Genomic DNA, 24,582 nt, shown 5'->3' with positions numbered 1-24,582 from the left:
CTTTCCCTTTTTAAAAATCATGTTATGCAATATAACTGGAAGTCAGCTTTACCATTTTTTCTATTTAAATCAATGACTTCTAGTATGAATTAGGTATGGATTGCATGAATATAATTCATTGCTAATTGCTACTGTGGATGTGCTAGCTACTTTGCCTTAAAAAGGAGATGGAAATGTGTTTCATTTGTACATGCTCTGCTTTCATCTCATATTCCTGCTCTTTGCTTAGAAAGTCTTGTATATGAAAACGCAAGTGAATGGTGCCGAATCAGGGCCATTCATTAAATAAATGGAATGGAAGAAAATTGGATTCTACCGAAGCAGACGTACTTAATTGAAAATCAGTCCAAGAAACCACAAAGACTTCTGAACAGCAACAGGAAAGGTTGATTTTTCTCCTACCCTTTGAGTCTATAGAAGAGTAGAAGAAATCTTACAGCAGAGAGAGAATACTCCAGTTGTTTCAGTCACAGCAAACGTTTCATTCCATTATAACTGCAGTAATTGCATGTATTGAAGTCTAGCAGGGAAATGCCACACACTCTATTTATCTTTGTATGGGAAACTTTATGTTGCCTGCCTTTGTGGTGTCAGCTCATGTCATTCTTTATGAAATGTAATGATGGAATCGGGGCATGTAGATCATGATTTGTGGGTTCAATATACCATAAACTCTTCTGGTTTCAGCTAGTAAAGTAGGTCTGATTTTATTTAGCAGTTCTCACAGGACGTGCTTGGGTGACAAACTACCTTATTTTCAGTTAGTGTAGGTCAGCTTGTAAGAAAATAAACACACTCACAATTTACATCATTGGCTTAAAACGGAGTATGACATAGTAGTGCTGTTTTGTGCTGGGACAAGTGCTTAATTAATTTGCATTTAGTTATCTGCATTAGCTTCAGGATAGCATGTTTACGGTGATTTCTGCTACAAGTCGCAATATGTACATGCACTTTTCAGAAACAAGTCCCACATTTTGGATTTGGAGTGTTGATTTTTTTTCTTTCAAATCGCAGTATCTGAGTAGATACTGGTTCACTGCTATAGGAAGACGACTTTTTTTTTCCCTGTTCTTTACACTTGATTTTTAATGTATTGCATCAGGATACTTTCATTAACAAAATGGCATAGCACAATTGCCTTCAAACACACTGCTATGGCGGGATGTGCAGCCATAGCATGTGCATAGTGACAGCAGTTTGGGCAATTCAGGTATTACATGGGTTTTGTGGAGCACCCACATTTCATGGTGGCTGCACCCAGTCTCAGTGCTTTCGGAGAGCAGTCACTGCATAGCTAGATACACCATTTATGTATAATTTGGTTTTGGTGTGGTTTTTATGGGCTCCTGGAAGCCAACAACATTTATTTTTTTTTGTCTCTTAGGCTCTGGAAGGAAAAATGCTGAGATTAGTTTTTCTTCCTGCTGTAGTTTATGGTAAAGTTTAGTATAATTAAGCTTGAGAGCCCACATACTGGAAGTATTAGGTAATGCATTGTGTTCACTATCTTGGATTTCAGAAAACAATTCTCTCTAGTACATTTATCATATTTTGAGTTGTTTTTCTCCTGAGTTCACTTACAACATTAAACATGTTCTCAGTCCTTAGGAAATTTATCTCATTTAAACAGTTATAAATTATTAAAGCCAAACACGCTTTCCTCCTGTCTTCCGGTAGCAGAAGTCGTATATCCAGGAGTTCATTGTTAAATATTTTCCCAGTAATTTGTAGAGCCTGCAAGTAGTTTAGGATTTCTGTGGCCTAAACCATTAACCTAGAATCTGTATCTGTTTGATTGTTGCAATCAGGAAAGAAAATGTTTTTATTTAAGATGAAGCAGTTTATTAGAAACATTTTTCCCGGCACTGCTTATAAACACATTCAATTCCTATAAACGCCGGGTGAGCTTGTATGTACACATATTGGGGTAAATGAGTCAGCCACAATGTGCCCGTTGTGCTTTTCGAAGAGTATACAGCTACTGCACCCCTCTGCATCCCACTTGTAGGGTGATGGGAAGGACAACAGTCTGAGGCTTGGTCATCACATCTTGGCAAGCTAATTGGGAACTGGCGGACTGATCCTAGCAATGGGGCTTGGCTTCTAAATGTGCTTACATCACTGTCTTGCATGACAGAAAACCACCTACAAAGGGGATTTTTTCAGCTATGGGAATATATATATACATAAAATATATATATTTGGCTGTGAGAATTAGCCTTACACCTTGGTAATGCAGTAGCAATCCTAGCTGGTGTCATGATCATACTTGATGAGAGCTAACTACTCTTTCAATTCTGACTAGAGATTTACAAGTGAATTTCCTCAGAGTTGTTACCTGTGTCTCTGTTAAGAACACAGAGTTTCCAAAGATGGGGCAAAGCGCTTCGGAGATGAAATTCTGAATGCTGGTCCCAGTGCAAGTTGAGAAGGGCTCATGCTGGTGCCACCAGTGCCACTGGTGTGCCTTCCTGCTCTTTCTTCAGATGAGAATTGACCAGTGAAACAACTAATTTTTGAAAAAAATATGGAAGAATGAACATTAGGATAGGCAAAATTAGGTCTGTTATTTGTAATGATCAAGAAATAAAATATACTTGAAATAGTACAATCTGTAAAGCATTCTGCAGATTTCTAATTATTGTTCTTACGTGTAACCTCAGAACAAATGCTTATACTAAAGATACAAGCTTCTGAAAGTAGACATTCATTAAAAAATATTCTAAAATTTATATTTAATTGTGGTATGTCTGTCTTAAACAGTAAACTAGCTTCTCAGTGTTCAAGACTTTCACCTTTAGGTCCTATTTTACATATTCACAAAACGAAGAAGAGGAAAAACTCTAGCACTAAGTGTTCTATTTTTTGCTTTATATATATATGATTAAAAATTGATGTTGATGATAATGTGATATTTGGTTCCAAGTTTGTTTTTGATTTGTTTTTTAATATTAAATTAGTGTTAAAGATTGTTTTTTCACTGTTCTAATTTCAGATTTGGATTCTCTAACAGGGCATGCATTTCCAGGTAAAGTGGACAGCTAGATTAGATCGTGTTGTTTGTTTGTTTTATATTGAGTTTATTGAGTTTTTTTTTGGGGGGGGTAAATTTTAATTGGTGTGCGTCTGACAGCATTTTGTTACATGTCAAAATTGTATTGTTATTTTTTTAAAAAATTTCAGATAAATGAAGAAGAGGTAGCTATTGCATACACTAGTTTAAAGAATGGAATTGAAAATTTGTTTTAAATGTTAACTATAGTATCTCTAATTTTAAAGAAATCAAGAGAGGAGAAGCATTAATCTAAAATACCAAATCCAATTGAAAAGCTTTTAAATTAATTCAAACTTGCACATGATTCTGTAAAAAAGAAAGAAAGCCACTCAGTACTGTTTAAGGAAAGCTAAAATTCAGGAGATATAATACTGAGTTTCCAGTTCTCTTACTAGAAATGCATAGGAAACAAATTTTGAACAGTAAGAACATTTTCGGCAGAGAATCAAGGCTGAGAACACAATTATGTTTGTTTTCTGGAGTCTACTCTATGCATCCATTTCTTGTGCTGTGTGGAAATTAACTTTAAAATAGATCACTCAATTAAAAATTTTAGTATCTTACAACTATAATTGCTTAAGAATTAGAACATTTTTAGTTGGGAATTTTTTAGCAGAAATGTGGGAGCAGAGAATTAGATGCTCAGTGTTCATGTGAACTTGTGTGTTCCATGGGTAAAAAATTTGGCACGGGAGGACTATAAATGAGCACTCTGTGAGATAAGGTAAATCTTTTCTCTGGTGCAAATGTGCAGATGCCTCCCACACTCAAAATTCTCTTGAATAATCCTTCAAATGAAGAGTTTGTGAAAACTAAGGCATAATTTTTGTATCCCAAAGAGATTTTGTCAAAATCATTATCGTTAGAACAATAATTAGTCTTTTATGTAATTAGCTTCTAATCTATCTATTGCATAATATCATATTTCTCCTTTTTTTTTTTCAAAAACAGGTATTCTTTAAAAAATATGGGGTGGTAGATTAATTTGAGGTTTTTTCCTGCATTGTGGGCATTAGATATATTGTAAGAATCTTAGTAGAACAAATGATTGAAAAAAGGTTAGAAGTTCATTATCATGAAATTTGTGTACAGCCTGGAGCAGATGCGGGTACAATCTGTCAGAGTTATTTGTACTTAAAAACTACAGCAGACCAAGTGATGTCTGCTTGAGAAGTCAGCAGACCGAAAGTGCAGATTTTGCCATTTTTATCTCAGATGAGGAGACTAAGTTGAGTAGTTTGGTTTGGTTTGAGCAAGGATACTCACGGAATAATGTACTGCTTAATATGGTCGTCTTGTAAATATGCACTTCACAATTGCTGTCAAACACATGCATGTGTCACCAAGATGGACATTGAGACGAGTAGCATCAGTGTACCTTTGTGTTTGGATTTGGTTTTGTTTTGGTTTGGTTTTTTTTTTCCTTTTAAAAATTGAGTCTGCTTTTGTTTATACATCAATATTTCATGTTACTAGATAGTGCTACCATGGTGTGTCCCATTCTTACTTTGAAATATGATGATCTTAACATAATGATAATGACCAATACTGACAACAGAGCCTTATATTAACATGTATGCTTCAGAATTATGGCAGAGGGAAATCATCCTTATTGCAGGACAGGTAAATATGTGCCTGTGTTACATTCCAGGTGTAGCTGTGCACAGCTCCATCAAATAGCCTGTTATTTAGCACAGACAGAAATATCTTTGAATCTAACTCACTGTCAAAGGCATGTAGGAGAATAGTATGAGTAGCTGAGAAGAAAAAGCCTTGAAATGTGGACTTGACTTAAACAGATCTTTGTTTGGAGACTCACAGTACAGACACACCACTGTGCAGTTCACAGAAATCGCTATGTTGTGCTTTATATGACAGAGTTGAAACCTACTCCTTTCACCCAAAACTGTAAAAGCAGCAGAATGTCCTGTCTTGTCTTCAGGTTTATTTGCATTTAAAAATTAAGCCATGACAGTATTCTGCTAAAATAGTGTAGATTGTATAGCTCACAGAATATCAGGGGGGACCTTGAAAGGTCACCTAGTCCAGCCCCCGTGCCAGAGCAGGATCACCTACAGTAGGTCACATAGGAACGCGTCCAGGCGGGTTTTGAATGTCTCCAGAGAAGGAGACTCCACAACCTCCCTGGGCAGCCTGTGCCAGTGCTCTGTCACCCTCACAGTGAAAAAAAGTTAGATAAATTAAACACCAAAGGGATGCCTATTTATCTAGTTATAGTGGAAAACACATAATGCTATATCCATCCTGATACCTGTTTGTAAATACAGTAACTCTAATTAGGTTAAAGAATGTTAATTTTCAGGAGACAGAAAGGATCAAGGTGTTACTTAGGCTTCTTCAATAACAGTTGGTTAATTAGATATGTCCAGGTGATCTTAGTGTATTAGCACTGAACAAACACAAAGTGAACTCAATGGAGATTTCTATTTATCTCACCTTGGGAAAAGCTCTTCCTTTGAGCTAATCCAGCAAGATTCATTAACGAGACCTCTGAGGGTATGGTGAGCCAATAGCTTTTCATTTGACCCTTGACCAGAGCTCTGCAGCAGCAGAGCATGAAATGGCTCCTTTCCAAAAGTCCCGTAGCTGTGTTTAGTGTGCTGCTGAGTGAGTGCTAATGCCATGTGAGTGCTATGCTTAGCTGAGCAGACAGATCAAACCTGGTTCTGCACCGAGCTAATCACACAGTTCTCAGGTCAGAGGTGGTTTCCATCCAGATGGCTTCACGTTCATGTGACCTCAGGTTTTAGGATATGGCTGCTTGGTGAATTTCAGGCTACAAAAAAGTACTTTCTCCATCACCACTGGCCACTGCATTAGCTTCCCCTCTATTTTCTATAGATGTAGGCAATCTCTGCTACTTCAGAGACAGATCGGAATATAAACCACACCAAGGTATCTGTCTGTTTTCTATGTGAAAGGAAAAAGATTCTTTATAACCCTTGCAGTTGATCAGCTGAAACCCTAAAGTATCAGATTTGATTATAGTCATTGTCTTAATGCAGAGCTGCAAGTGTTTTGGGCATGTTGAGAACTTCCAGAAGCTGGATTAAAGCATCTCTTTTACAATGATATCTAATCTCGTCCTAAAGCTCCAAGCAATGGCGAGTCCACCAGCTCCCCTGGTAAGCCGTTCCAATATTTAATTACCCTTAGTGCTAGGAAATTGCAATGTTGTGGAGAGGTTGAATTTGTTTCATTTCAGCTGCCAGTCTTCCTTTTGCTATGCCTTTCTCAGTAATACTGAAAAATCTCCCCTTTTCAGATATGTTTTCTGAACAAGTGCCTGTGAAAAATTGATTATGTGCTGTGACCTCGTGAAAGGCCTTTGCACACAGAAGCTTGCGCAAGTTTCCTGGCTGTGCCACCTTGCCTAATGAAGTTATTGTCTCTTGATCTGCAAACCTTGCATCTTCCATATCTTTAGACTATCACAATTTGACTACTAAAAATTTATATATGTATATAGTAGTCAAGACGCTTTTCCACTTTTGTTCTGGTAAATTGGATATGTTGTGCTCTTCAAGGCTCACACTGTAAGACTGGTTTTCTGACAGCTGTCCTAGGCACCCTCTCTTTATTTTTTCAAAACTTATGAGAACTATAGAGAATATTTTCATGTAGACATTTTGTAAATGCTGTATAGAGAAGGAAAGTAATTTCTTATTTGTACATAACACCTCCTTTCTCACTCTCCCTTTTTAGGCATTTAGGTACAGTTCACAACTGCCAGCCAGGTTGCAGTGATTGTCTGTGTCAAGCAATCCAAGTGGTAATCCCTAAATTTAGCTCACATGATAGGAATGAATGGTTTTCCCCTATTTTGTTGTGGTTAACATGAGATTAGAGATGGAAGGAAATGCCTCTTACAGCAGAACTTGAAATCTAACTTCTTCCAATCTGCTCATACTCGGATAGGCACCTAGTTTCGGGTGATCACTGTTTCAAAGAGGAAGGGGGATTAGCCAGTGTATGTCTTTAGGGAACAGGACTTCAAAGCATATAGGGATATAAAATATCCTACTAACTTGCAAGAGGTTGCTAAACAGAAAATGACATGCTGGCAGTCCACGTAACCAAAGGATTTTTCTTAATGTTCTTAACCAAGCTACTCTTATTTACTCAGACAATTACATTCCTTCATAATCCCACCCATGCCTTCAGGGAAGAACCTTGAGAGATCTGGGTTCCAAGATTATGTTTTTCTGTCTGACAGATAAGTATGCCACAAAACTGGCCAGATTATAATGAATTTAAACCCTTCCTTTGGTCTTTGCCTCACAGAACAGAATCTCCCATGCTGTAGGTTTTAAGTCCTTTGTTCCCAGATGTTCTGTCTTCTATTTGTTTGCTTTAAAACACATTTTGGTGGCAGTAGCTTGTCCAAACTGTTGCAGCAGCTTATCCAAAGCAATTATTTGATTTTCTTATAACATTTTCTCCTGGGTAGTGAGGAAGAAATGGAGTTTTATCCTTCGAGTAAGAACTAGAGTCTAAGTTATCTATTTTGTGTTACAGTCTTTGGATAGATGCATAAAATTATAGTGAATATAAAGGCCAAACCAAGAGATCCCTGACTCCCAGGGGAGTGTCCTTAGGAGTGGACTACTCACTCAAGTTATGTTTGTAGCCACATAGCTCTTGCATTCCTTTTCTGTGCAATAGCCCAGAGACCAAGAATTGCTCTGTCCCAAGGTCCCTTGTAGGCAGAGGCACTAATAGTTCTTATTAAAAAAAGGGGAAAAAAAAGGAAAGAAAAAAAAAAGAGAAGGGTTTGTTTCAGTTCTATTATTTTTGCACGCTAAGATGTGAACTCATGCACTTGGAATTGTAAAAGCACCAAGGTGCTTGTTGATACACAGAGTTATTTTCCATTCAAACACATCCCAAACCACATCCCTATACCTAATATCTCATATTAACTCACTTTGAAGTTTAAGAGTGTACCTTTAATACACAGGAGCTCCACAGAGAGAGTAGTTAATAGCAGTTGTCTGGTTTGCTTTCTGATGGCTGTGAATTCCTGTTCTGGACCACATATGTATTAATTAGGTGCCAGCTGAATTAGGAATCAACAGCTGATAATCCAAATGCACCTTCTGCCTCTCTGTTGAATTTTCTTCTAGTTCTGCTTTGGCATGGAGTATTTTCTCCTTTCCTTACTAGCACCCCAAAGTATCCAAACTCTTCAGTAAGATCCACAGCATTTGTTTTCATTTTGTTAATGATGAATATGGTTTTGTTGCAGTTCATCTAAGTAGACTAGAGGTTTTATAAAATAATGCAGGGACAAAGCTGTGGCTGGCTATTTATTCTAACAGTTCTTCATTGCAAGTGATATAATGCTAGATTTCAAACTCAAAATGTTTCTTTGTTGTTGTGTTGTGTTTTTTTTTTTCTGAAAGTCATTTAGTAGTCTAGGGAAAAAACTATTGTCTTCGTCACTGTCCATAGACCTAAGATAGAACGAAGTGGAATGAGCATTTTCAGGTCTTCGTGTAATAGCTCAAGGTATGGGAGGAATTTGGTGCATCCAGTCCTGTGGGAAGTGTTTAGAGAAAGAGGGCTTAAATGCTAATCAAATGTGAACAAAAAATATCCATTCTAATTCCTGGGTGTATCTGATCAAGGTAGTTGGTTGGTGACCTGCTCATTTTCCAGAAGAAATAACACTTTGTCTGTATAATGAGCATCATTTCACAGGTTAGTTAATAGCCTACTGAACTGTGCACTTTCCTCTTTACAGATCTGCTAGGTCTAAAAGTTAAATGGACATTTCATTCATTACACCAATACTGAGACTTTGAGGCTGAAATCAAAGTTTATCTGAATGTGTCTGCTGAGCCATATTATTTGCAGTTACTGTAGCATGGAGTCAGAAGCACAGAAAGTCTCTTCTTTATTCTTTTTCCCTCGCTCTCCCCAAAGTGTGTGAAAGGTTGAGTAGAATATTAATGAAGAATGGATGTTTTAGAATAAATAACACTGAGTGGAATTTAGTCCAAGAGTATCAACAGCACAATATCAGAGTTCAGTGTTGTTTGATTAGAGCTGACAGATCTTTAGAGAACAAATTTGGAGAAATTATTATTTCACAGACGCTTTTGGCTAGCTATCCCCTTGATTTTATCCAGGGAAATACATGTCCGGTGAATTGAAGTCTAGATAATTTATTTTTTTCTCACCTTTCTACTGAAAGTTAGCGACCTTATTTTTGATTTAAATCAAGTTCAAAAAGAGCAAGATGTTTCAGCTTAGGCTGGTTACAAACTTGGTTAAAAAAATCCAAAACTAAACCAAACCAAAACATAAAATGAAAGCCATCAAACCCTTGGGGGGTGCAGCATGATGAGTTAGTAAACAAAAAGCAAAACAAAACAGGTCGCTCACAGGAGCTCCCTTTGTGCTTTCTGGCCTGTAAAATTCAATGGACAGAATCACAAAGAAAGGAGCCTTTTTTCATCTATTGCGCTTTGTCTGGTACAAGTCTTACCTGGCTTCATAACTTTCTTGGCTCTGCTAATTGCTTACAGTTCTGCATTTGCCCCTTGACTTTTTTATCTCAAGTGAAAACAGGAGAAAGCTTGTGTCTACACTATATTTCTCTTGCCTTTAGAATCTTGATTAGGATTTAACTGTGCATAGTCCCATTGCTCGAAATATCAAGCTGCCAGATGAACCTGCAGGTAGAAAAAACATACCAAAGAGAAAAGTCTGATGTGTGAATTTGCAGGAGGAGAGGGGAGAGGAAGATTTAAAATCAATTGGAATTCATTTTGTGAATTCTGTCATTCCAAGCATTTTCAGGCTCCTTGTCCAAAACAGCTCACGAGTTGCCCACCTGGGTTGTTCTGGAGCTGCCTCGTAGGGATGGTTGAGGGACGAGGATTGCAGGACGCTGAGCAAACCTTTCCCGGGGTCAGGGTGCAGAGGACGCAGGTCCTGGGGCAGCTGAGCAGGACGTGCGCAGCCCAGGGTTGTATCCCTGCTCCCGAGTGCAGACTCAGCCATGGAGTAACAACGATGGCAAAACAGACAAAAATGACTAATGAAGGGCCGTGTGAATTTCATTCCCGTATTTAAATATTATTTCTGTATCTTCAATTTCACCTGTTTATTTACTGCTTAAATATATGTTAAAGAAAAAAAAAAAGGTAAAATGAAAGGGGTATGAACTTTTCTTGAAAATGAGGTAATTTCAGAATTATAAGGACCTGTATACTCCTTTGAAATTAGGACTTTCACAGAGACATACAATTCAATTTTCTCTTTAGGATTACTTGATCTCATTTCTTTGATCCTTCAATGTGATTTACAGTTCTTTGACATGAGCTGTATAAGTAGATGTTGGAACAGAGGTACAGGTACTACTAATAATTTCTTAGCCATTTGTTTAACATACATTATACTGAGTCTGGAGTTCTGCAAAGTTCTTGATCATGTTTAATATCCAGTTAAAGATTAATTTTTAGTTGTGCTTTTAATTCATTCCTTTTTTATATATTTTATTAATTATCGGGTTTAAGTGCTCTGGGATACTTCATATTAAGGGTGCAGGATGAATCAGAGTAATTATATACCTCATTCATTACCAGGAAACAGAATTAAAGGGAAATAAAATTTAAAAAATATATAAAAAAAATTTGGACTCTACCAGATATATGATGTATCTCTGATTTGCAAATACATGAATTTATGGCTTGATTCTTCTTTAATTAAACATTTCTTTTCAGAAAAATCTGAAACATAATTATTTGAGAGCTGCAAGGGCAACAATAATTACGATATTGGGCTTGTCAAATTATCCTGAACATTCTATTACGGCAGTGATTTTTCTAAACTGCATTCAACTATTCTTGCTCTGCATTTAGCCTGTGATGCTTCTGGAAATTGTTTTTAACCTATTATACTGCAGAACATCTTAAATAGCCCCAGCACTTCATAATGTTAGGAAAAGCAGGTCAAATGAAGACTCTGAAATGTTAAAGTGTCCTAAAAGAAATGTATTCTGATGTTTTAAACTAATTCTGTAGTCCACAAGAACTCACATGAAGAAAGGTATTAAACTGGAATTATAGCCAAAGGCAAATGCTTAAGGAGGATAATTTAGATTGTAAATTGAAAAGAGGACAACCCTGTTGGCTCAAGGCATAAATTTGACATTAATCTTCCAAACTGTGGGGTTTTATAGATCCTGACATATCTGTGAAGTATTGTATTATATAGCTATTGAGCTTTCCATTGTAGTTGGTATTCAAAGCTGTCTTGTTCTAATTTTTCAGTAGATTCTACATGTCTTTGGAAGGAAGCTGACTATTTTCTCTACAGTGCTGTCAGGAAATAAAAAGAATTGTCTGAAGGTTGAGACAGAAGTCTGACAATCACAAGTTAAAGCTTGACTTCTTGCAAACTTTGCCTCCTCACTTAAAACCTGTTTTCTTTAATTTCCTCATTTTCATAACATGGATTAAATGTTGTCTTTTTCACAGATAATATTCAAAATGCTTTCAAATTTTCAGGTAGTAGCTGCTGAAAATAACCACGTATGAAATGCCACACTGGCAAGGTTTCTGTGCGCTGTGATTATGTTCTGCCCAAAGCTACTCCTTAGTTTCACATTTAGGCCAGCGTGTAGCAGCTGAACATTATACCTAGAATTTTTTACAAAATAAGTAGTTGATATTAGTGCATATTTTTCTATGATACAGACTATTTTCCAAGGCACAATATGAATCATGACCCTTACGATTCTCAGTGGCAATTAAGTGATCAAGCAGCACTGCTTTAAGAATTTTAGTCATTTGTCTATGCGACAAGGAAGACTTAAAAACTATAGCTCTACATTGTAGTTCTAAATTATTTTTTAAATATTGCATTCTCAAACATTATTTTCCCTAAAACAGTATCACCTCAGAATGTTGTTTAAATTTGTAGCTATATTTTTGAAATTTATTTCAGACCTTAGGATTTTTGCTACTCTTAAAATGAAGAGCCTCAGTTGTGAATTATGAAAGCTGTGCCAAGGAGAATAGTTGTTCAGATAACTCTCCACAAACCAACAAAACCGTCATGGAAGTTTAATGCATTGCATAGATCATAAGCCAGGTATTTCATTGCTGTTACAAGATGCTTAACAAGGATAAATCATACTGCTACATAGACATATTCTTCTGAAAATTTTAAATAGTGCTACTCAAAGTTAAAATGCTATACACAGTTTTTACTATATCAAAATAAACTTGATGAAAAATCTGAATTTTATTTTCGACGTAGTTCTAGAACTGTTCCCTGATTCAGATGTCAGCCCAGGAAATAATCATAAAGATCAGAGATGATAGCAGCTAATGTTGTCCACAGCTGTCTCTACATCTGACTAAATTTAATCGTTGTGATTCTAGAGTTTTGGATGTAGTAGTATGAGGCTTTACCTATCAAGATCAGCGACTTGTTTATGTGTGTTTGATTTTAATGCAAGATTAGGCACAGTTAGTTAATACGGAGGTGACTTTTTATAGTTCCAGTGGTTAACACTCAGACAATTTTTGCAGAAACAGGATAGTTGCCTGCCTCACAGGTCAAGAACTGGAAATTGCTGTGATGAAGTCTATGAGAGAGGATTGCACAATTTGTCCTGTAGGACAATAACAACTAATGCACTGTTTAAGTGGTGTAACCCAGTACTCGTTTATTATATGTGTTCAACTGCAGGATAAAAATACTGTTGTAATAATAACAGTGGTAGGTGTAATGCTTTTTTTTTCTTTTGATATTAACTGAACACTTAAGCCTTCATCAAAGGGCTAGATCATACATACTTAGTTGTTATGAATGAAATAATAGGCAGGTTCTGTATGTTTGTTTGGATGGATGTAGAAGTACAGGATTATTCCACTATATTACAGCCTCTTTGTCTGGAAAAAAAGCACATGTTGCATTGTAGTTGGGGAACAAACAGCTAGCTGCCATGGTAACTTTTTCCATGTTTTTATGTGTTCAGGAGTGGCATATATCCTATCTCACACATTGATCCCTGAATTCCTGCTGCCAAATTTTCATGTTACTTACCCACAGGATGGGTGACTGTACTCCAGCACCACAGCTGCTTTTCCAACTGCCTGTGTCAATTCCTGTCTTTGATGCACTATTTAACTCCCCAAAATGAGAAAATACCTTCAAAGTCAGATAAATTATCTGCATCCTAATGTCATGCATAATTAATTCTCAGCTGTGCAGTTAAGTGATGAGTGGCTTTACCTTCAGTATATTGTGTGAAGAGGTGAGTGCCTTAGGGTCTGTGTTAGGGGCTTAGCACGAGAGAACTTCAGAGGCAGAGCCACCACTTCATTATGGCATCTATCAAATACAGTGGCGAATACAGCTTGCTTTCAAAAGCGTCCATTACCCATGGACAGGTAGTGATTCACTCGCTGACATCAATTAGATCTCTCATCCAGAAGGAATTCCTCCAGCCTCACTGAGAAAATAGTGTAAGACATTATTTTTTTGCAAGGTAAGGATTGCAGGCTGGCAATTCTAAACTTCCAATAGTTAGAAATTGATGGCGCTCCCCCTGATCTTTCAATTTAGACTGCTGCTACTCGAGTGTGAACTTTCAGAGTACCTTTAGTAAGAATAGTAGTTTGCGTGTCCCTCTAAGTTCTTATTTTAAAACTTTTTCACATACTTTTTAAAGCTGAAAAACATGGAGCCAGATGTTTTTAAAACGCACTTTAAAGTGATTCAGATTAATAACAAGATTCACAGAACCATTGGGAAGCAGAAGACTTACGGCTATGGGAGTGTGTCAGCAGTGTGTTAAATTAGTAACTGTGTGTAGGCTCAAATGAGATTTAGCAGGTGCCCCAGATATGTTGTGCTGACTCTCCTCATTGAAGTGAATCTTATTCTGGTTATTGAGGGGAGGAAGGAGGGAAAGATGGAATCTGCCAGCAGAGAAGCTCCTTCTGCACATTCCAGAAAGAATCAAACTAACATAGAGGCAGACCAGCTTCAGATGCCTTTCCCTGGATCTCCTGCACCATTAGGAGAGCTAAGTTAGTACATGGTGGGCAGAGGATGGTAGAGAATACCATGAAAAACAGGTGAGAAGCAACAGAAAGCATTTTATTAGCCTGCATCTGAAATGAAAACTGTACCTTCCTCAACATGTTTCCAATGTTTTGTCTGTTTACCATGTCAGAGTCTTAGAAGAAGTACTTTGTTTTTTGTAAACTGCAGTGACAATGAAGTCGCTGGAATGGAAAGCAGCTATGTTAGCTAAATTATGTTGCCTGTTGCCATGGGAACAGTAGCTCACAAATTTTTATGTGAGCTCTTGAGCTACAATTCTTATAACATCTTATTCTAATAGAGCAATGTTTATACTTCATCCACCATCAGGTTTTTGCTTTGTTTTAATGACAGTGTTGGGCAGTAATCCCCAGGAGTAAAGGCTGAAATAATGCGGCACTCCATAGAAATATCTTTTGTAATCATTAACTGAGCAATTTTGAAACTGCAACATAATCAGGAAGATATCAACTTTCAAATCTGTTTTATATCACTGTTACTGATGGTTTAAATGTGTATAGTTACTGAAAATGCAAATAAGTCAAAGCAAACTTTATGTTGAGTGTTGCAATTAATGCTCTACCTGCCTCCTTTTGGCATTCCCTTTATATAATTTTTTGTTTTAAGTTGAGATGCAGCCAGAAATAATCAATATTAATGTAGGCTTTGGAAGTGTAGCCCAAGCCCTCATGAGCTTTAAACCAAAACCTAATTTCCTATTATATCTTGTAAAACATTCTCACTGAATCCAGCCAAACATTTGGGTTTTTTCCCTGCAGATAATTACCTGCATTCTTATAACACATTTTCCACACCATGCAAGATGCACCCACTGTAACTGTTTATTTATTACACAATAAAAAAGTGCTTTATTTGCCTCAAAATCGCAAATTGCAATTTGAAACTCATATTTTCCCCATGATATTATTTTATCAAATTGCATAGTTGCTAAATAAACAGAGGATTATCTATCTGTAAAGGACCGGAAACAAGCCAAGCAAAAGATACTTTCCCTGAAACACTATTTATGTTAAGCATGTGATCCCAGTCAAATGGATAAATATTATGCAAAGAAAGCAATTCTGTATGAATATTGAGGTGCACTTACTGCCACATTTAGGATATAAATATAGGAAGCATCTTCCACTTAAAAAGGATACTATTTACCAGTCATAATGTGGAATAACCTCATTAGCAAAGTGGTTATCTACTTTAAACTCTTCAGCTTCCATTTGCCATGATAATTTGTCTTCTAGAGTCACTTGTATTGTCTTTATCTTAAAGAAATTCCAAAACAAGCGCAGTCCTTGGGCAAGCGAGGCATCCTCTGACACCGGACTCACATGGTGAGCGATCAGGTATTTTGTGGGTCATCGCTGGGATCTTGTTAGTGTACCAGCAGGAAAGATAAGCAGTAACAAAAATTAGTTTTCCTCTCTCTTTTCTTTGATCAAACATTCATTAACTATTTGTATCCAACCTCTGCTATTGCAGGACCGAGTCATCCCTTTCATACACATCTGATCTGAGTCCCTTATGCACCAGTTCAGTGAACTGAACTGTCGAGTGCCCCTGACTGCATCTGCTGTAGTAAACTGAAGTGGGCTGGGGTCCGAGTCCCCTCGCTGGCGCGTGGCCATCCACACAGTTAAGTGCCAACACTCTCGTTGTGCATGTGCCCGGGCAAGTTTCAGAAACTAAGAGCTGGCCATGCAAATTCAAAACCTAGCCCTGTACCAGCTACTGTGAAGAAGATTAACTCTACCCCAGCCAAACCAGTGCGACATGTAAACAGGGCCCATACAGATAATCCTAAGCAACAGTCTGTGCTTTAACAGAGATACTCTCTTATTCTGACTATTGCATGTGTTTCTTCTGTGGCTATCAGAGTTTTCCCTGTTAGGGCCTGCACAAAACTGTGGGGCAGTTCTTCCCCTGGTATACGTCATCGTGGCACCTTTGCGGTTAGTTGAGCCCTATTACTCTACAGCAACTGAGAAATGCTCACACTGCTCGGTGTAAAGATGATCAGGGTGCTGCAACACCTCCCCTGTGAGGACAGGCTGAGAGGGTTGGGATTGTTCAGCCTGGAGAGGAGAAGGCTCTGGAGAGACCTTATAGAGGCCTTCCAGTACTTAAACAGGGGGTGCAGGAAAAAAGGGGAGGGACTCTATCAGGGAGTGTAGCGGTACAAGAAGGGGTAGCAGTTTCAAACTGAAAGAGGGTAGGTTTAGATTAGGTATTAGGATGAAATTCTTTTCTGTGAGGGTGGTGAGATACTGGCAAAGCTCGTCCAGAGAAGTTGTGGATACCCCCTCTCTGGAGCGTTCAAGGCCAGGCTGGCTGGGGCTCTGAGCAACCTGGTCTGGTGGGAGGTGCCCCTGCCCATGGCCAAGAGGTTGGAACTAGATGAGGATGGCAACTAGATGCGAAAGTCTTAGTTAATTTGCACAGTACAGCAAATTACTTTTTCTTCCACTAGAGCTGTGCTAAATATCTGAGGGTTTTTTTTCTACCATTGTATAGCCAAAGTCTGATCTATTTTCCATCGGTGCTGGATATGCAAAGAATGCTAGATAAGGATTTGGGTATGTTAGTACAAGGTGAAAGTATAAGCTATTGCGGTCTTAAACTATTTTCATGGTAGCCTGTGTATTGTTAATATTTCTAAAAAGTATGAAAAATCGAAGTTTTATGAACCTGTAGAAGCTCTGGACCAAGCTCCTTGGTACAACTTTCTTCTGGGTTGTTATAGCAATTCTTATTGTTCTCAAACCCTGATACTAAATTCAAAATCCCTTAAAATGACATCGCTGGTTTGCCTATATTTTCATTACCAGACCCTGGCATGAACGTAAGTATGAGCATAGCCAAGGGACTTCATTTGGAGCAAGTAGGTCAGCTCTGGAAGTCCATTTCCACATGTTAGGTGGTGGAGGAGTATAGGCTGCAGCAGGACTGCGGATGCTGGAAGCTCTCACTTTGCAGATCTGGATGTGAGCCTCACCACAACCTGCACGTGTGTGGGTTGTGAGAAATAGGAGGGCAGTGGCCTTCCCACCTTAGCACACTGGCTGAGAGGCTCAGCCCACACTGAGCAGCTACTGCTCCGAGTGATCGGTGGGCCAGGTCTTAGGGGCATGCAGTGGCACATGTCAGGTGGTAAATCAAAGCTGGAGTCCATAGACTCATTAAGCTTTCTGGTGTAAGGTTTTCCTGGATGAGTTAGTGTCTCTGCATGTATGAGCCACCTCCTGAGAGGGTTCGGGGTATGGTCAGCACAGGTATTAAAAACTATTGCTTGTAACTACAGCTTAGAATTGATTATCATATTTGTTTTGCTTACAGTTTCATTTCCTTTTCCCTGAGATCATGTTAAGTTTTGCTGAATAATATTAGACGACTCTTCAGCTTGTTCAGCCCTGGCAAAATGAACTGATAGAGTTCAGGTGCAGGAAATGTGAAGGAGGGCAGGGGTTATGGGTGTTTCTTGCCAGTATGCTACAGACCAGCATGGAACATTGTGCTGTCAGCTGCCGAATTTGGGGCTCATGGAAGAGTCAGTTTGGAAGAGGAGACAGCAGGTGTTGCGGGTTAGGGCTGGGGCAGCCCCTAGAGCCCGGTGGCTTTTTACCCCCCCCCCCCCCCCCCCCCCAAACAGGAAGGAAAAGGGAATGAGGCAGAGAGACTTACGGGTTAGAGTAGAAAAAGTAGAACAGCTTTAGTGAAAGAATAATAGAAATAATAATGACATGATAAAAATAAAGAACTATATGCAACTATATGTAAGCCCGATATTGATTCCAACTCCCTCTCCTCCCCCGACATCAATCCCCACTGATGCTGCAGAGCAGACAGTACTGGGGAAGCCCCAGGCTCAGCAGCGGTGGGGAGCTGGATAAAAGGAACTGGATTCGGGAACTCAGGATCAGGATCAAAAGTAGGAGATCGGCCAGAGTATTCCCTGGCCAAAGCAGGAGGTCAGATGGAGTCCTCTCTGGACACCGGCCATTGCAGAAAAGGGAAAAGAAGAAAGGGCAGAAACTCTTGTGATCACTCAATTTATACTAAATATGACGTAAATGGAATGGAATACTCTTGTTGGTCACCTGTCCTGTCTACTACCCCCTGGACATGCAACCTTTTACTTCCTTGTGATCCCCCTTTACTACCTGGCACCCCCAGCGTGGCACACAAGAGCCAGCAGTGGCCTTGGGCACTACAGGAATAAGTATCAGCAAGAGCCTTTCTGCATCCCAGTCCCAGGCAGTAGCTGTAAACATCAAGTGTTATCACTGCCAGTAGCACACACTGTCTGCAAAAACATGCTGCTGACTTCAGAAGGTGCAGCCTTTTAGAAGAGACTAAACTGGAAGGTAAAAATCATTAAACAGAATTGGGGTTTTTAGCTAAAACCAGGACAGCAGGTAAGATCCATTCTTCCAATTGGTGACTAGTACGTCTGCCTCTCATTTTCGCCTAGCTGTCCAGGGGGTTGTTTTTCTATATTGGAGATACAGAGCAAGAAATTTTGAAAAACTATTTTAATCTTTGGCTTTACTTCAAGGAATAAAAAATAAAAATAAAAATCATCTTCAGTTTAATGAGATTTGCTTGGGGTTTTGCTGGTTTTTTTAAAGAAATTTCACTGTAGGAACTTTAACATGGTTTAGTTATACATTAAGTATTTGATTCTACATTTGAATATCTAAGGTGACATTCATTTCACCTAAATATTTACAACATAGGTTTCTATATTAAAGCTGGCTACCCCAGACTCACCTTACAGTACATGGAGAGAAGCAAGTACTTTCAGGATGTGATTCATCTGACCTATTTAAGGTGTCTGTTTTAGGATTAGATGAATAGCACCCTATTCACCCAATAGCAGTTTATCTCCCCATTGACTATTTATGGATTCAGCACTGTTTGATAAGATTCATTTAGGCAGTCAAATCTTGCTCCTGTTGAGTTAAGCGTGCAAAAGTTCCAGAAGTAACACTTCTGAAATACTTGGTGTTTTGGTAGAATTCAAGTCAAGTAACATAAACCTCTTTTTTGGGGGGTTAGTGAATGATAAGTAAAATAATTTTTCCATCAACTGCTCTTTGTGAGAATTGGTAATGTATTAAGTATACCATCAAGCTTTAATTAATCAGGATAACTGATGAGCCAGTTAACATGCACAAAATGAGTTCCTATTTAGGCAAATGGAAATACTGAAGTCTAATCCCCCTCTTCTTCCCAGCATTCCTTTACAGTCCCGTATAACAGCCCATACAGTATCAATGCATTACGACCCTGCAACTGTGTGAGCGTTGCCCGGCTAATAGCTGTGTGCCAGCTCGGTGCTTGGCTTCTGCCAGCTCTGGTGTCATGGCTGGTTTCTGCCACAGTGGAGACGCTGTTGTGCATTTCTCTACTCTCTTCCTGATGTCCACAAGTTATCTCTAGGAATTCTTTTTCTCTATAACATCAGTTCTTGAGTTCAGAGTTAGTCAGTGCAAGAGCTACCAGACCAATGGACAAGCTGGTTACATGAGTGAGATCTTAACGTTCCATGCTAAAAGTGCAAGTAAAACATATATAAGTAAGACTTCCGGAATATGTAGTGAAATTGCAATTGCAGGCAACTTGTCAGTAATGCTGTGGAATATGGAGTAAAGATATCCCTAAATTAATATTTATTTGAGTAGAAAATATGTGTAATGCAGTGCCACGAGTTTTCATCTATACTCTTTAAAGACAAGGATCACCCTGTACAGAGCTTCCTTGGGTGGGTCTGCAGCATAGCAAATCCTCAGATGGAAAAATGCAGGCTTTGCTATATGAGAATCTGGTGTCTGAAGTGTTATTACAGACATACACAATGTTGATACTGAGCACGGGAGAGACAGCTGAAAGCAGACTCTCAGGAGGAACAGCTCGCGTTGGTTCTGAGCCGCACAACAGCAGCGTGAGCTGGGAGTGAAGAGGGACGGACCCTGCAGGCTGCCCACAGCAGGCACAAGGTACCTTCCTCATGCTTCTGGGAACACTTACAATGTGGCTTCCGCCTGTCTCTGTGCTGGGATTACTTATCAGGCAATAGGAACTCTGCCCATCAGACCCAGCCCATCAGACTGCTGTTTCATGCTTTTTGTGATTTCTGTGCATAATAAATTGTAGCTGAGAAGATACTTTGGTACTTTCCAACACAAAATGTTGACAGATCTTCAAGTGGATAAGTAGGCTTAACGGTACTAAAGTAAGTTAGATCAACTGAAGGTGGCTGAGATTGGGTCCTGCACTGTTTCTTTTATGTATCTATATTTTTAGTCATGCATGAATTCATTCTGCTCAGGCTCTGAGCTGGTCATTTGTGAGCAAGTTTCAGGCCAAATAGACATGTAGCCATAATTAGCGTGATACAGTGTGGAGCTAATAAAGCCCTGCCGGGAACTGAGATGAAGCTCAGTGCTGTGCTAATGACAACTTACGTGGCTATTGAGTAGAAGTTGGCTGAGGCGTAATCATCGGAGCCTGCATTTTTGGAAAAGCTTTATAGAGACCCTCAGTACTGATAATTTCATGTTGTATTTTACCTGCAGTTTATGTGAAGGAAGAGCTGACTGAAGACATTAGGCTAACTAATAAGCCTTGCCAGAAGCGTAGGATTCAGAAAACACCATTAAAGCTGATGATAATTGTGAACAGCACCTCTTCAAATATGATCTTTAAGACTGACTGGAGTGCCACTTTTAAAAAACAGGCTCTGTATCCAGCTGCCTCAGTGAAGTCTAGTACTGCTAGAGCTCTAATCATGATGCTGTGCCTTTCAGGCCTTTTTTTGCTGATCCTGGCTTAAAAGGTCGGAGAGTTCATGTAACATTCATTACTTTGACCTAGCAGCATCAGGCATCTGTAGCGGTTAACTCTGTAGCTATTATTCTCTTAAACCCTCAGAGTGAGAACTAGAAGCCTTGAAGTCCTGAGCTTTGAGTTTTCTCATGTTTCAACAAAAAGATTTTGCTGTGAAAAGTGACACAAACTATACCTCAAGTATACCAATAAGCGTGGGGTGGAAATAGAAGAACAGGAACTGACTGCCACCAGTAATTCTTACATAACTAGAATGCACAAGTGCATATTAGAAACATGAGATTTGGGATTTCAGGTGGTTCTTTTTTATTATTTTGTTTATTTATTTATGGAATAATATCTGTCCATAAGGCTTAGTGAAGTGCTTCTAATCTGTAAGGCATCAGGCTGAATAAGAACTCACATTAGACATTTTACTTTTATTTGTCTCCATAGAAACTGAATGTTCAAATGTGTTAAGTTATTTTTGTCTTTGGAGTCTTTATGTGCCTCAGAATTTGGACATGTGCTCAGAGGGAAAAGCTGTGATCACAATTAAACTGTGTTGCCTTATATACCATCAGCAGGTGAATTAGATGTTTTTGAATGACTGGTGTAGCAAAAATAAACTCTGGAAAGACACAAATTCAGAACTCGGTATTTCAAATAAACTGACCATAATGTTCTATCAATTTGCAAAATCTGTAGAGTGAAATTTATTCTATTTAGAATATCCAGAGCCAGCACTTTGTTACTGTTGCATCTTTGAAATAATTGGAATAAAGAAGGCCATTGACAAGTGTTACCAGTTTGCCTGTGCGAAGTTTAATCTCAGCTGGAATTTGTTTCTCAGCTGAGACATTGTAATTCTTCAGAATCAAGGTAGGACACCACTGCACCTGAATTAAACCTCACTTTATTTGACTTTTTAATACAGTTTTATTAAAAAAAAATTGTTGCCCAAAGTAGGAGAGCTCAGAGAATGAAGAGCTTCAGAGAATGGTGCAATAGGGGAGAGCTTCAATAGCAACACTTCAGAGAATCACTGCTTTCAATCCTATGATTTAGGAGAAAAGCTGATATTTATTTTTATTGTTTTATTTGGATACAGATAATGTCTGAAACTCAGTTGCTGAGTGCTGGTGCTGTACCGAATTGGTAGGTACTAGTATTAAAGAATCAGCACTTCCAGCAGGTATCAAGACTCACTCTCTTTCTAAATAAATGTATTTCTGTTGCATGAAGGACAATTAGAATGAGTGATGGTAGAACAAGTACAGCAGCTATAAACAAAAATGAAAACTACAGGAAGCCACATTCATTGTGTCGTATAATACCTTACATTCATGTCTTGTTTTCTCTTGCAAATCAGAAAGACAAAAAGAGACAAAGTAAAGGGAAACCAAAGGAAGTGCGGGAAAGATGACACCTAGATAAAGACAGAAAGAATACTATACAGAGCCAAAAAATTGTCAATGTGCAGCAGAGAACAAGCTTGATATTTACACAGATGCTGTGATATGAACACAAGCACACGTCATATCTACATAGCTTTGCCACCTCCAAGCTACTGCACAGTGAGTCTCTAATTTCTCTTCAAAGGCTTCAGGTTAACTAAAGCATGGCCACAGGTTTAGTTGGCAAGTAATAAAAACCTGTGGGGTGCTAGAAAGCAGTGTTAAGGAAAGCACAGTAAGGAGAGTTTCATGGAGAGGTACACTAGAAAACAGGTCATTTAGCAGAGGAAAGGAGTACAGTAAACTTTTATGTTCCAGGTAGCTGCGTACACTCAAGAGATACGTGCTTTAATTGCACGACACTGTCAAAAAATGCCATGTTTTATAGGCTAAATTCAATTCTACAAGTGTGGGTTTTTTCCTTAGGATATACAAACTCATTTCTTAAGACAGGTAAATTTGTGTTATCAAATGAACAGAAGGCAATCTATTTATTAAACATACTGAGCAAAGAGCATATGTTACAAATGGTGTGCTATCTCTGTGCAGAAGGTAGTCATCATAAACAGACACTAGCAAATATCTTGTTAGCTAGAAAATAACTGGCTTTGAGCATGCTATCCTTTCATTCTTGCAGTGTCACTTGCAAATATTTTTCTTGAAGAATGACGAATACTCTCTTAATTTTCTGAACTGAAAACTCAACTGGATATGATGCTATGCAATACTTGAGTATAACTATTCACTTTTAAAAGATAAAGTTTGATGTGGTATGCAATAGAGCTAATGGGTTTGTAATCTTCAGTATAAATCTGTATTATTCCATATTTTAATGGGCAGATTGTTAAAATCTAGAATTACAAGATAATGCAAACTGTAATGGACCTCAGCATAACATCTGATCCAGGTCCCACTCAAATCAACACCAACCTAGAGTAGCTCAGGGCCTTGAAGAATCAAGTTCTGAACATCTCCAAGGATGGAGATATCTGCAGCCTTTCTGGAAAACCTGCTCCAAGGTTTGAGAGCTTTCAAGGTTGGCTGGTTAAGTAAAATTCGACTTGATACCCACCAGGAGTCCCAAGTCCTTTTCTACAAAGCTGCCTTATAATCAACTGCCCACCAACATCAGCTTTGGCAAGAGGTCCTTACATGCCACATGCAGGACTTGGCATTTGTCTTAAATGTCAGAAGTTTATTATCCACCTCTTTCTCTAGCCTGTGATGTCCAAATCTCCAGCTTCCCTAAACTGATGCCATTGCCTATGGTGGACTCTGTGCCTCCATCCACATACTAATGAAGGTGTTGAACAATACTGACCCCAGTATTAACCTCCAGAGATGCCACTAGTATCCAGCCACCAGCTGAACTTTTTATTAGTGATCACAAAGCTACAAACCCAGTTGTCCAGCTGATTTCTCCATCCACCGTAAGAATTGGTAGCCCACATATCAAACTCATAGTTAAGAATATGTCAATAGGGGTTAATTTTACTAATAATACATGTGATGTTTGTGAATAGTAATGCATCGCATTTGTGTTATTTGCACTGGAAACAGTAGATTTCTAAAACTTGATTTGTATTTAGTCAGTATATTGGGAATGTTTCTGGCTATGCAGCTGTTTCCACTTCAGTTGAAAGTGTCTCTGGAATTGGACAGTCCATATACAGATATTATCTTATTCTGGCTTTGAGTACTTTTCCAGATGGACTGATAAGCGGTTATTTCTAGAACCAGTATTATATGGCTAAATTTCTACAGGCCTCATCTCAAGAATGTTGAAATCAATGAAAATCATCCCATCAATGTTTCAAGGTTTTAAGTGAGACTCAGTGAACTCCCAAGTCAATGTTAAACAAATGTATTTACATTGCTGAGACACTACTGAGAATAGCAGCAAAGTATTTGAGAAGCATCTTAAGTATGAATAACTAGTTTAAAACTTAACCTGTAACATTTTACTAAGTTTACAAGATTTCGCTACTAATATTTATGTTACTACTCATCACTTAGAGAATTCAGATGGAGATGAGGCAGTAACGCTTTAGTCTGGGATCCCAAAGAAGATACTTGAAAGAATTTTGGAAATACATGGGATATTTGAAATATGCATTAAAGTATCAAGGTAAATTT

Source organism: Apaloderma vittatum, unplaced genomic scaffold, assembly GCF_000703405.1.
Source record: "Apaloderma vittatum isolate BGI_N311 unplaced genomic scaffold, ASM70340v1 scaffold1787, whole genome shotgun sequence".
NCBI classification, from domain to species: domain Eukaryota; kingdom Metazoa; phylum Chordata; class Aves; order Trogoniformes; family Trogonidae; genus Apaloderma; species Apaloderma vittatum.
Note: the sequence above shows the minus strand (reverse complement) of the source record.